At 43.2% G+C, this 12,765-nt stretch overlaps 1 pseudogene; it reads left to right on the top strand.

Annotated features, from left to right (window-relative positions):
• The first annotated feature begins 522 nt into the window (after positions 1-522).
• LOC131503552 (synaptonemal complex protein 3-like) lies at positions 523-12,303 on the top strand (annotated as a pseudogene).
• Positions 12,304-12,765: the final 462 nt, after the last annotated feature.

Here is a 12,765-nt window from a genome sequence, read left to right as displayed (position 1 = left end):
ATAAAATAGAAACAATGCAAATTGTACCTGTTCAGCCATTTGTAGGTGTACAGCTCAGTGGCATTAAGTACATTCCCATTGTACAACCATCACTGCCATCCATCTCTCAACCTTTTTCATCTTTGCGGACTGAAACTCTGAATCCATGAAACACCTATTGCCCATTCCCTCCTCCTCCCACCCCCTGGCAACCACCACTTTACTCCCTTTCTCTATGAATTTGGGTACCTCATACGTACACCATTTGTCCTTCTGTGACTAGCATATTTCACTGAGCATAATGTCTTAATTCCCCCACATTGGGAAGGTGGAGGCTTGTGCACCTGTCGCCCACTCCGGTGTCCTTTTGTGATTTCCCAGGAAGATGGCCTGCGAAACGTCCTCGGCGGTAGAACGGGATACCCCGAGCCCTGGCCTCCACCCTTGGCGCCGACGCCAAGGTCCTGGGCAGTCCCTCCAGGGGGCGTGTCTCGGCGAAAGTCCCGCCCCCCTCACGTGCACCTAGCCAACCAATCAGCGACGCTCCTGCCCAGGCCCGGCTGGCTAGCTCGTTGCCATCGCGAGGCCCTCAGAGGAGCTTCGCAGAGGACTCCGTGTGGAGGTTGCTGTGCCTGTGGAGGGGTGGAGGGAGGGACAGAAAGACAGAGGATGAGGGTGGGGCATAGGGAAGACCCTCAGGGAGGCCAGGCGGGTGGGGAGGCGGACCCGGTAGCCCTGTGTTGCCATGGGAGGTGGCGGGGGGGGGTGTCTTCTCAGCCATGAGGGGACCAGGGTGTGGGGCGGCAGCGGCTTGGCTGACCTCTGTGGTGATGTCCCCATGGCGTCCACTGGAGCTGTGACAGGACAGGACAGGACAGCAGAAGACAGGACGAGGCCCCCAAGGGTCCTGCGGGGTGGCATCAGCTGGGCTGACCTCTGGGGTGATGTCCCTACGGAGACCTCTGGGCTGTGACAGGCCACGACAGGATAGGACAGGTCGAGACCCCCGAGGGCAATGTGGGATGGTGGCGGCTGGACTGACCTCTGAGGTGATGTCTCCGTGGACTCCTCTGTGGCTCTGACAGGACAGGAGAGGACAGGACAGGAGAGGACAGGGTAGGATGAGACCCTAAGGACAGTGGGGTGGTGGCAGCTGGGCTGACCTCTGAGGTGGTGTCCCCACGGAGTCCTCTGGGGCTCCACAGGACATGATAGGACAGGAGAGGAAGACATGAGAACGAGGTCCCCGAGGTCAGTGTGGGGTGGCAGGGACTGGGCTGACCTCTCAGGTGATGTCCCCACGGAGTCCTCTGGCATTCCAACAAGACAGGACAGGACAAGATGAGTACAAGGCCCCAGAGGGCACTGTGGGATGGCTGTGTCTGGGCTGACCTCTGAGTTGGTTTCCCCATGGAGTCCTCCGGTCTCTGACAGGACATGACAGGACAGGAAGAGGACGGAGCCCCCGAGGGCAGGGTGGGGTGGTGGTGGCTGGGCTGACCTCTGAGGTGATGTCTCCAGGGAGTCCTCTGGTCTCTGACAGGACATGACAGGATAGGGGGAGGATGAGGCCCCCGAGGGCAGTGTCGCATGGTGGTGGTGCCTGGGCTGACCTCTGAGTTGGTGTCCCCACGGAATCCTCGGGGCTCCAAGAGAACAGCACAGGGCAGGACGAGACCCTGAGGGCAGTGGGGTGGCGGTGGCTGGGCTGACCTCTGAAGTGATGTCCCCACGGAGTCCTCCGGGGTTCCCAGAGAACAGGACAGGACAGGTTGAGACCCCGAGGGCAGTGGGTGGTGGTGGCTGGGCTGACCTCTGAGGTGATGTCCACGGAGTCCTCCGGGGCCCCAAGAGAACAGGGCAGGGCAGGACGAGACCCCGAAGGCATGTGGCATGGTGGTGCCTGGGCTGAATTCTGAGGGGTGTCCCCATGGAGTCCTCTGGGGCTCCAAGAGAACAGGACAGGACAGGTTGAGAACCCGAGGGCAGTGGGGTGGCGGTGGCTGGGCCGACCTCTGAGGTGATGTCCCCACGGAGTCCTCCAGGGCTCCGATAGGACAGAACAGGACAGGTCAAGGTCCCTGAGAGCAGTGTATAGAGGTGGCAGCTCTATGGACCTCTGCATGATATCCCCACAGATATCCCACCGGGACTCCCACTGGACAGGACAGGACAGGACAGGACATGGCCTGCGAGAGCAGTGAGTGGAGGCGGCAGCTGGGCTGACCTCTGTGGTGATGTTCCCATGGAGTCCTTTGGGTCTCTGATAGGACAGGACAGGACAAGACAAGGCCCCCGAGGGCAGTGCATGGTGGCAGCGGCTGTACTGACCTCTATGGTGATGTCCCCACGGAGTCCTACGGGAATCCGACAGGACAATACAGGACGAGAACAGGTTAGGATAGGATGAGGTCAAGGCCCGCAAGGACAGTGGGGGGTGGCGGCAGCTGAGCTGACCTCTGAAGTGATGTCCCCACGGATTCCTCCGGGGCTCCGACAGGACACGACAGGACAGGACAAGGACAGGACAGGATGAGGCTCTCGAGGGCAGGGCTGGCAGGGTCCGCAGGATGGGAAGCGAGCCCGACGTTCCCCTCTTCAGGACAGGGCCACACCTGGTGAGGAGGCGGCATCTGCGTCTGTCCCTCCTGCCCAGCCGCTTGCCCTGCAGGACTGCTTGGTTGTCCTGGGGTCCAGATGGCATGTCGAGGAGACCCCTGACCTGACTGTCCCCGGACAGGTGCAGAACGGTTTCTTCCCCATCCATTTGGAGGGGACACTTCCTTTGGTCACGGCCAAGTTTGGGCCTCCAGACCAGCACGTTGTCCCTGGGGGACCGAGAGCAGGGGACAGCCGCTGTGCCAACAGAGGGGCAAGAATCTGGCAGAGGGTCCTGACACTCAGGTGTCCTGGGGCAGGTCGCAGCCAGGGAGAGGGGGTCACAGCCACGGGGGGCAGGGGTCTGCTGTCACCATCGTCTTTGTCCCCTCCTGGCCCAACGAGAGACAACGAGGACGCGCATGCTCTGATCTGCACAGAGGACCCTTGCCTGGCATCGCTCATTGACCATGTCCCCATTTCTTTCACGCGTGTTTGCACTCGCAAGGTGCAGGAGAGCTGTCTGTACCTGGGAAGACACCTTGGGATGGCACCACCTCGGAGGAAGCGCCTGAGGAGAGCTGCGAAGGCCCCGGTGGAGGCTCCGGGTATGGCAGCCAATGACTTTCGGGGACAAGAGAGAAGAGACCTGAGTGGGCCAGAGGCTGTTCCTGAAGGTACACTCTATCTGACACCTTTGCAGATGCAGCGCCTGTAGATACCACCCGCGGGGCAGGTCGCTGCTTCTGAGTCCTTGGCAGTAAAACACGTGTGTGTGTGTGTGTGTGTGTGTGTGTGTGTGTGTGTGTAAAGCGGTTTCATGTACCGGATGTTGCCCACTCGATCCTCCCATCCCAGACCAGGATTACAGAAGCTTAGATAGCAAGCACTTCTGCTCGCTCGCAGTTGCTCTTTCCGGAATGTCTCACACGTGCCGGGTGGTGTAGTCTGACCTTAACCCTGAAAGGTTTGCAACACTGTCTCCAGAGCATGGTCCTCATCCCCCATCCAGTTTCATCTGACCCTGTGCATACGTGGTTCCTTCCTTTCATATGTCTGCCGTAAAGACTTTTGCTTGCAAGAGGCCTAAAAAACTCCACACGGCGAGGCTACCGCCCCCTGAAAACTGATCAGAATACCATACTTCCTTTTAAAATGCTTTCCACTTTTATTTCAATGCAGGAAACAATCCAATACCGGATAAGCCCGGGGAGAGCAGTCCTTCTGCAGGAACATTTGAGACAGATGTGGGGTAATGTCTTCATAGTGTTATCACCTGCCAGCTCTAGGCAACATGGCTCATACAATTATTCTCCATAAAATCCTAGAATGATACATTTCCTCCAAAGCAAATATGATCTTTGCTTATCCTTACTCAATAATGTTCCATGTAACTTCTTCACAGGAATGAAGTACAGAAGATGCTGGAAAGGCTTGGAGGTATGCTTAAGTGATATTTGCAGTCAAAACAATTGTTTAATCCATACAACTTTTATAAATGGGAATGTTAGTGAGTGGATTCCAAGACTGGTTTTAATGCCTTGTTCTAGTATAGAGCACTTTATACCAGTATTTATAGTGTGATTCAACTTTGTAAGTTTCTTTACTGACCTTTTGAATTGTTGATGTGGAAAACTGAAAACGGTACTAACAGTTGTGAGGTAAGAATGATGCCATTATTTTATGCACGTGTACACTTAATGTACTAAGAGTGTGTGAGAAAAGTTTATACTGCCTTTTGTGTGCACAGCTTAGGTGATGTATCAACGTGTATTGCCAATTTTAAATTTTCTTAATTTCGCTACCTTTCATAACTTTCCAGTGTGCTTCTCTTTGGAGTAGCAGCACAAATTGAATCCTCTAATATAACTCTTTATTTTTATTTTTCATTAACAAACTGTGTAGCTGCAAAGTAAAGAACTCTGCTAGCTAGTGAGAAGTGTCTAATCATATCCAAACTCCTAAATTTTATGTTGTTCTGTCAGATGTCACTTACACCATCTGCACTATAGGACAGTACACTTAGCAGAGTCTGAGTCAATATGTGGCTCTCCATAGAGATCATCCTTACAGGCAAGTATCTTTTGAAGGCTTTGCTCTATTTGGTGGCGACAAAGTGCTTGCTTTGTGAGGTGTCTAATAAACTTCTTATTATAGATGGATTCTGGGTGTATAAAATATTTTTATTGTAGTGCAGATCCTTCATGACTACTGAAAAATAACTATGGACTGTAGATCCATAAAGTCAAATCATATGCTCTGCAAAGCGTTATTTGAAGTATTCAGATTCTGTGAAATGCAGCACTTATGGATGAAAGTGTTATATAAAAAGCTCCATGAAAATATTTTTTTTAAATGTTTTTGAATTCATTTATCTAAACTAGAATTTTACACCCACGGCCTTTGTCTCTGTTAGTAAAATGCAGTTAAAAGCATCACTCACTAGATTGCTTGAAAAATAATTTTTTAATGTGCGATATAATTATTTTTATCCTTTTTGAGGGTCATTTTTAGGAAACTACTTTCGTGCTTTTTATATAATGCATTCTAATGGTAACCCATCTAAATGTATCCCTTGAGTTGGAGGACACTTACCCATGTAAACGTGTCCCTTGAGTTGGAGGATATTTTATAAGTTAAAATTTTTTTTTTAAGCTTCTGCACAGCAAAGGAAACAACCAACAAAACTAAAAGGCAACCAACGGAATGGGAAAAGATATTTGCAAATGACACATCGGACAAAGGGCTAGTATCCAAAATCTATAAAGAGCTCATCAAACTCCACACCCGAAAAACAAATAACCCAGTGAAGAAATGGGCAGAAAACATGAATAGACACTTCTCTAAAGAAGACATCCGGATGGCCAACAGGCACATGAAAAGATGTTCAACGTCGCTCCTCATCAGGGAAATACAAATCAAAACCACACTCAGATACCACCTCACGCCAGTCAGAGTGGCCAAAATGAAGAAATCAGGAGACTATAGATGCTGGAGAGGATGTGGAGAGACGGGAACCCTCTTGCACTGTTGGTGGGAATGCAAATTGGTGCAGCCGCTCTGGAAAGCAGTGTGGAGGTTCCTCAGAAAATTAAAAATAGACCTACCCTATGACCCAGCAATAGCACTGCTAGGAATTTATCCAAGGGATACAGGAGTACTGAGGCATAGGGGCACTTGTACCCCAATGTTTATAGCAGCACTCTCAACAATCGCCAAATTATGGAAAGAGCCTAAATGTCCATCAACTGATGAATGGATAAAGAAATTGTGGTTTATATACACAATGGAATACTACGTGGCAATGAGAAAGAATGAAATATGGCCTTTTGTAGCAACGTGGATGGAACTGGAGAGTGTGATGCTAAGTGAAATAAGCCATACAGAGAAAGACAGATACCATATGGTTTCACTCTTATGTGGATCCTGAGAAACGTAACAGAAACCCATGGGGGAGGGGAAGGGAAAAAAAAAAAAAAAACGAGGTTAGAGTGGGAGAGAGCCAAAGCATAAGAGACTGTTAAAAACTGAGAACAAACTGAGGGTTGATGGGGGGTGGGAGGGAGGGCAGGGTGGGTGATGGGTATTGAGGAGGGCACCTTTTGGGATGAGCACTGGGTGTTGTATGGAAACCAATTTGACAGTAAATTTCATATATTAAAAAATAAATAAATAAATAAATAAATAAAATAAAAAATAAATAAATAAAAATAAAAATTTTTTTTTAATGTTTTTTATTTAATTTTGGGACAGACAGAGACAGAACATGAACGGGGGAGGGGCAGGGAGAGAGGGAGACACAGAATCGGAAACAGGCTCCAGGCTCCGAGCCATCAGCCCAGAGCCTGACGCGGGGCTCGAACTCACGGACCGCGAGATCGTGACCTGGCTGAAGTCGGACGCTTAAACGACTGCGCCACCCAGGCGCCCCAATATGAGTTTAGAAAAATGTGCCTGTTAGCAAATTTTCAGAAGGAAATTAAAGTCTGTCTTTGAGATTCTTCATACGCATTTTGATAATGAAAAATATATTGATTATTAAGCCCTTTTCATTATCTCTAAACTGAAAGGTGACCTGCAGTTAGAAAAATTAGAATTGGGATACTAGCACTGGAAAGATTTTACAGAAAATAGTGAGCAAATCTTGCTTTTTGAAATGATGCCTGAATTATAAATTTTATTTTACTTACTTTGTTTTTTGAAGTGTAATTGACATACGACATTATGTTAGTTCCAGGTATACAACATAGTGATTGGACATTTATGATGTCTGTATTATAAATTGTAAATGTACTTTGCACATCGCCAAGGCAACATTTACCTGTACTGATCTGAATATATGAAAACGAAATAACTTTCAACATTTAAATTCCAGTGAATTTCTATTTTCCATACAGTTGACATTAAACAGGCTCTTCTCACAAAGAGAAAAATGTTCGAAATGGGTACAAAAGCTTCTATCAAAACCACTAACGAAACAATTGAGCATGTTTGGAAACTACAACAAGAACAAAGGTGAAGTTGTTGGAGTGTTTTTGTTTTTGTTTTTGTTTTTGTTTTTGTTTTTGTTGAGTCACGATGACATTTGTATCATTTCTTCGTATTCATTGGCGCAAATAACCTAAGACAAATTCTATTATATTGAATTTTCCAGCGAAAAACATATTTTGCTTGTTTTTTTTTTTTCTAAGCAGATAAATTCCTTAGTTCTGTAACCTCACTCCTTAACAGATTCTGAGATGTATTTCCTAGAAGCCAATAAAGATGACCTTTCTTCCCTTTCAAATAACAATTGAGTTTTCTTCCTATAACATTAATTTATATTCATTCTAGGCCTACACTAGCCGAACTTCAGGTAAATGTCTTAAACCATTATTCTTGTGATAGTTAACTGTATTCAGTTATGTAGAAAATGTTAATCTTATATTGTAAATAATTTGCATATTTTAGGTAAATTGTGTTCACCGTTCTTTAAAAAAAAAAAACAAAAACATTGTTCGGGGGATATATTTAAGTGAAATATTCCTGTTTGGAAATCTTCTATGATAAATGGATATAATATCCTCATTGAGTGAATCTACTTATCGTATCAGAACATATATGCTATTCAGTAAGAAGAAATGAAAAGTAAACTGCTTTTAGATAAAATGAATTTTTCTGGAAAACTGATAGTACAGTAAATCCTCATTAGCTTTTAAGAGGTGAGGCATGTGAGATAGCTTTTATGTTGGTCAGTTAGGAACAATACTTTTGGAATAAGAGTAAATTGTTCATGTCACCTTTCTGCTTCCCATGAGACTGCTATTTCAGCTGCTGTTATGCTATTACTGCCTTCTCCTTTTGTAGTGTAAATTGTGTCAAATCAATTTTGTTTTGAATACGGTTAATTCTTTCATGTCTTTATGAATTATGACAGTGCTCATTATTATGTTTTACAGGCAGAATCTTCATCTCAAATATTCTCAGCAGTTTCTGACTTTGTTTCGGGAGTGGAATGTAGACATGCAGAAAGCCCAGAAACAACAAGAAAAACTAGCCGTTGGTATCAGCTTTGGCTTTAAAATTGATTTATTTATTGTATCAAAGTCTCAAGTAGCGATAGGTCATGCAAAAACACAGGAGAGAATGTAGGGACCATGAGCCCAGATGGGTAAAGGTGGGTAGAAGATGTAGCGGTGGGAGACTGAATGTCCTCTCTGAATTGCTTCTGTCTATTTAGGGATACAGGAAGGCCACCAGTTAAGAGTTAGAGTGGTGGAGGAGGTGTTGCCTCTCGGGAGCAGAGAAGAAGTCCTGGAATTGTTTCCTGAGAGCAGGCCAGTGAATGGACTAGGGAAATGCCATTGCCAAGCAGCATTATGGGTCTAACTTAGGTTGGTGTCGTAGTGACCATGAATTTATTTTTTTTTTTATTTTTATTTTTTTTGTGACCATGAATTCAAAGTGAGACCACATTGCATGGTTGTGGCAGAGCAGCTGGAGAGTTGGATTTTCCAGGGTTGGGGTTTAGCCACGCAAATTGGCGGAGTGAAAAGGGGGTAAAGTACATGTGCGAGGGCATAGGTATAATGATTGACCATGGCATTTAGGCCAGGAAAGAGGAAAAGGAAGAATATGAGGGTGGGGATCAGGGGCAATGAAAAGTCATAGGATCCATGGGATGTTAATCCTGAAAGAGTGTTGGACTATAGTAAGAAAGGGAGAGAACTACAAACAGGGAGGTAGAGGTTGAATATTGGGGGAAAAAATGGAGAACCAGTATAGTACAGTGGTCCAGAGCCTGGACTCTGGAACCAGTTTTTGGGATCCAATCCTGGTTGACCGGCACTAGCTGTGAAATCAGCGGCAAATTGTTTATCCCTGTGCCTCACCCAGGTTCCTCACCTATTATGGAAGGAGACATAACAAAAGCACCTGCCTCGTAGAGTTGTTTTGAGGATTAAATGAGATCATATATAATGTTTATTTAAAATGGTTCAGAACAGTACCTGACACACAGCTCCTATATAAGTTTTTGCTCTTATTAATATAATGTAGATGTTGCAGTTATTGGGAATGACAGAATCCAGGGTGTGACTATGTAAGTGAGCGACTGAAGTAGGGAAGAGGACAAAATTGTTGTTGGAGATCAGGTCAAGGAGTGGAAAGGCTGGGATCATCTGTGTGCATACTGAAATGACCAAGAATTAATACATGTTTTGAACGTTGTTAAGAAAAGAATATCCCCTCTGTAACTACTGTTAGGAAGGATCAGTGTATAGATTTTTGACTACTTGTAGTAAACACATTCTTGGAAGGGTCATTTGTGGGTTTTGAAATCAAGAGTTAAAACCTGTTTTCCATATTGGCAAGAAAAAAAATTTCCTACTTAATGACTACTAGGTAGGATCATCGTATTGTTTTTGTGTATTAGTGGTGAACACAGTTATCTAAACTCGGTCATAAAGGTTGTTACAACAGGAAATGTTAACAAGTATTGATTTAAAGAATATTCCTTTTAAACATGATGTATAATTATGTTTCTCTAAATATTAAATGTCACCCACATTTTATCATCCTTTTCTTTTACATTTGTAGAGTATGTTTCAAAAGCAACGAAAGGTTCTTCAACAAGCTAGAGTTGTTCAGAAACAGAGACTGCAAAAATTAAAAATTTATATGTGCAATTCTTAGAGGTATTTGGCAACATAATACATTCTTATAAAACATAACATGTGTACAAAAGTAGGAGATAGTTTGTTTCTTTCTGAATCTATGTGGGGGGGGAAAACCCAGTTAGGTTGTACATCTGGACCGTTAACCATTTTCCATTTGGAGTTCGTTGCTCTGTATTTAACATAATTGGTAAATGTGTTTTGATTTTGGGGATTAGTTAATACTTTTGTGGGAGTGATTTAAAACAGGGAACTGTAAGCTGGGGATTTTACCTAGAAATACATGTATCGTGTAGAAAAGTGGTACTTTATCAACACTTTAATCATAATTTTTTGTGCAACAATCAGTTCGGAGGAGATCAGCAATAAATATATAGTGGAAACTAAGAAGTCTATAAGTCACTTCTACATGCCTTTTACTTGTATTGACGGTTTCTGTTAAATATGAGTAGGCAGTGGTGATTGATGAATACTGCTTTTATTTCCAAATGCGTTACGTGTTTTGTGGCATAGTTGCTTTTGGAATATTAATGATTAATAATGACTTTATATGCAAACTTAAAATCATAAGAGAAGGTCTAAATACAATATAACAGGATGAAAAAGCCACAGGAGGACCAAACGTTTGTGAATTGAGAATGATCTGCTGTGATATTTGCACATTGACCGACTGTCCTCAGTGACACAGACCTCTTCTTCATGCAGATATATACTTATTTAGGAGGCAGTAGAATCCTGCACATTCCTCTTCTTTTTTCTTGGTGTGTGTTGGGCGGAGGGGAGGTGTCCTTTACCTCTGCAACGGTACCTTAGTATCTTTCTTCGAATTCCAACTGCTGCTCCCTAGTTCAGGATTTCATCATTCCTTGCTTATGCTACGAAACCCTCATCTGAGTTCTCTTTTCCAGTCCATCCCTCACCATTCTGCAATATGATCTTCCAAAGCATAGACCTTCCCTCCTGAGAACCTGTCGTTAGCTTCCCATTTTAGGCCCTCAGGTATTCAAAGTCTGTGCCCTGCTTCCCCCATAACAAGGCTCCCTTTGTAGTTTTACACTTAACGTTCGTTCTTTCCTCCCACCCCTCCAGATTGGTTGCTTTCTCTGAACTAACGCACCATTACTTCCTTGTTTCTAGAATACTTTCAATTGCCTCTTCCGTTTACCTACCGAAATCTTACTCTTTTGCCAACTAAATCAGAATCAATCTTATTTTCCACTACATAGTCACGGCAAGTTGTGTTACCTTAATTGTTATAAAGTTTTTGTGTTGTTTTTATTTACATGTTTTTTTGTTCTCACTGGAATAAGGAAGGAAGAGATCGTGTATTCATTTTTAAATTCCCCCACAGCACTTTTTATGTAGGCTGTAGTAGATCACTATTTGTTGGGTGAATAGTAAAGATTTAGAACATGTTTGTTTTTCATAACTTAAAGAGGTCGTGTCACAGATCATTTTATTCCCTCCAGTGGAATCATGCTACATTGATTATGAGTCATTATAAATGCACCGTTACATGGTGTCTAGAAAGCTTATTAGAGAGTTTTAAAATGATGGCATCTCATTCAGTGGGACTGTCAGTCTTTTTCTTTTTTTCCCTCCACCTTGACCTTAACTGTTTAGTAACCCATTGTTTTGAGCCTACTACTGTTGTGCCTCTATACTAATAATATTTGACTCAAACACAACATTTAAAAAATTTCTTAGGTGGGTATTTTGGTCTCCATGTATTAGGTATAATATCTTACTTGGAATAAATAATGGGCATCCTTTGCATATTAAGAGATGTTAGTTTTGAAATTTGCTTTTACATGTTTAGTGTGTGAGATGAAAAGTGGTGGTTTATAACTAAACTAGGCTTTTTGTTTTAGAGTATGCAGGACTTAGAGAAGGACCATGAACATCTTCTTACTGATGAACAAAGTGAAGTTAGAGAAGAAATGACCAAGTTGCAAAACAAAATTATGATGGAAGTTGTAAGTACTTAGTGCATATTTAATATTAAGAACTAACGAGGGATGTGAGCATTGGGGTATTTTGTTTGCTGAAGTGTATATAACAATGACCTAAATAGCATGTAAATGTTTAATATTTCCTTCCTTGAAACAGCAACAGCAAGAGCTGGCAATTGTTCAAAAGTCTCTTCAATCCCTGTTATTCTGATGACTTTGAAGAAAGAACTTGAACCTAAGTGCTATGATAGAAGCATAACATTAGCTACACTGAACCACATTGCGGTAGTTTAAAAATTGTAGTTGAAATCAGTACATCTTGTTTACCATAGCTTGCTTGTTTAGTGCAAGAATCTTTTCCTGCTAAAACCCCAAGCCCTAAACAGTTATGTGGGTAGCAGCAATTCCACAATTATATGTATTAAGCTTTCAGCCCTTCGTTAGTAATGATGACTTTGTGTACTTAACACTGTCAATTAACTTTTAGCAACAGGATGATTTAATTTGAGACTTGGCCTCCGTGGATCTGTATCAGTCCCAAAAGGTTCAGAGCACACGTACAGAAAGAAGGTTACTTTGCTTTTCCTAAAGGAAAAATAAAATTAAAGGGTATAGAATCTATCTTACCCGTGTGCCCGCTTGTATTTTACTCATTAGTTTACAGAGCCAATTCTAATAACAAATATGATTTCAGAAAATCTACTCTACTGCCTTATAAAAATTATTAAAAGCAAACATAAGATTGTGGGGGTTTTTTTTTTGGAATAAATTAAACTGCCTAAAATCATTGGGAGTACAGAACTAGATACATAAGTATCAGTGCTGAGACATGGGTTTGTGAAAATGTCATTTCCACAAAGACACCAAAATGTCATTTAATTGGTGTTGGTTCACTATTAAATGACACTTGCCCTTAGCATTGATTGAAAGTATTTCATTAATATGTACATATACCTAATGACTTATGGTTTAAGTATTTCACATCTCTCTTTAAAGATAAATTACCTATAGTGCCTTGTTTTCAAGTTTAATGTTCATTGAGTATGTGGAACGTTGATTTTATATTTGAGAACTAATAACTT

This window comes from Neofelis nebulosa, unplaced genomic scaffold (assembly GCF_028018385.1).
Source record: "Neofelis nebulosa isolate mNeoNeb1 unplaced genomic scaffold, mNeoNeb1.pri scaffold_70, whole genome shotgun sequence".
In the NCBI taxonomy this organism is placed as follows: Eukaryota; Metazoa; Chordata; class Mammalia; order Carnivora; family Felidae; genus Neofelis; species Neofelis nebulosa.
This window is presented reverse-complemented; position numbering and strand designations above follow the sequence as displayed.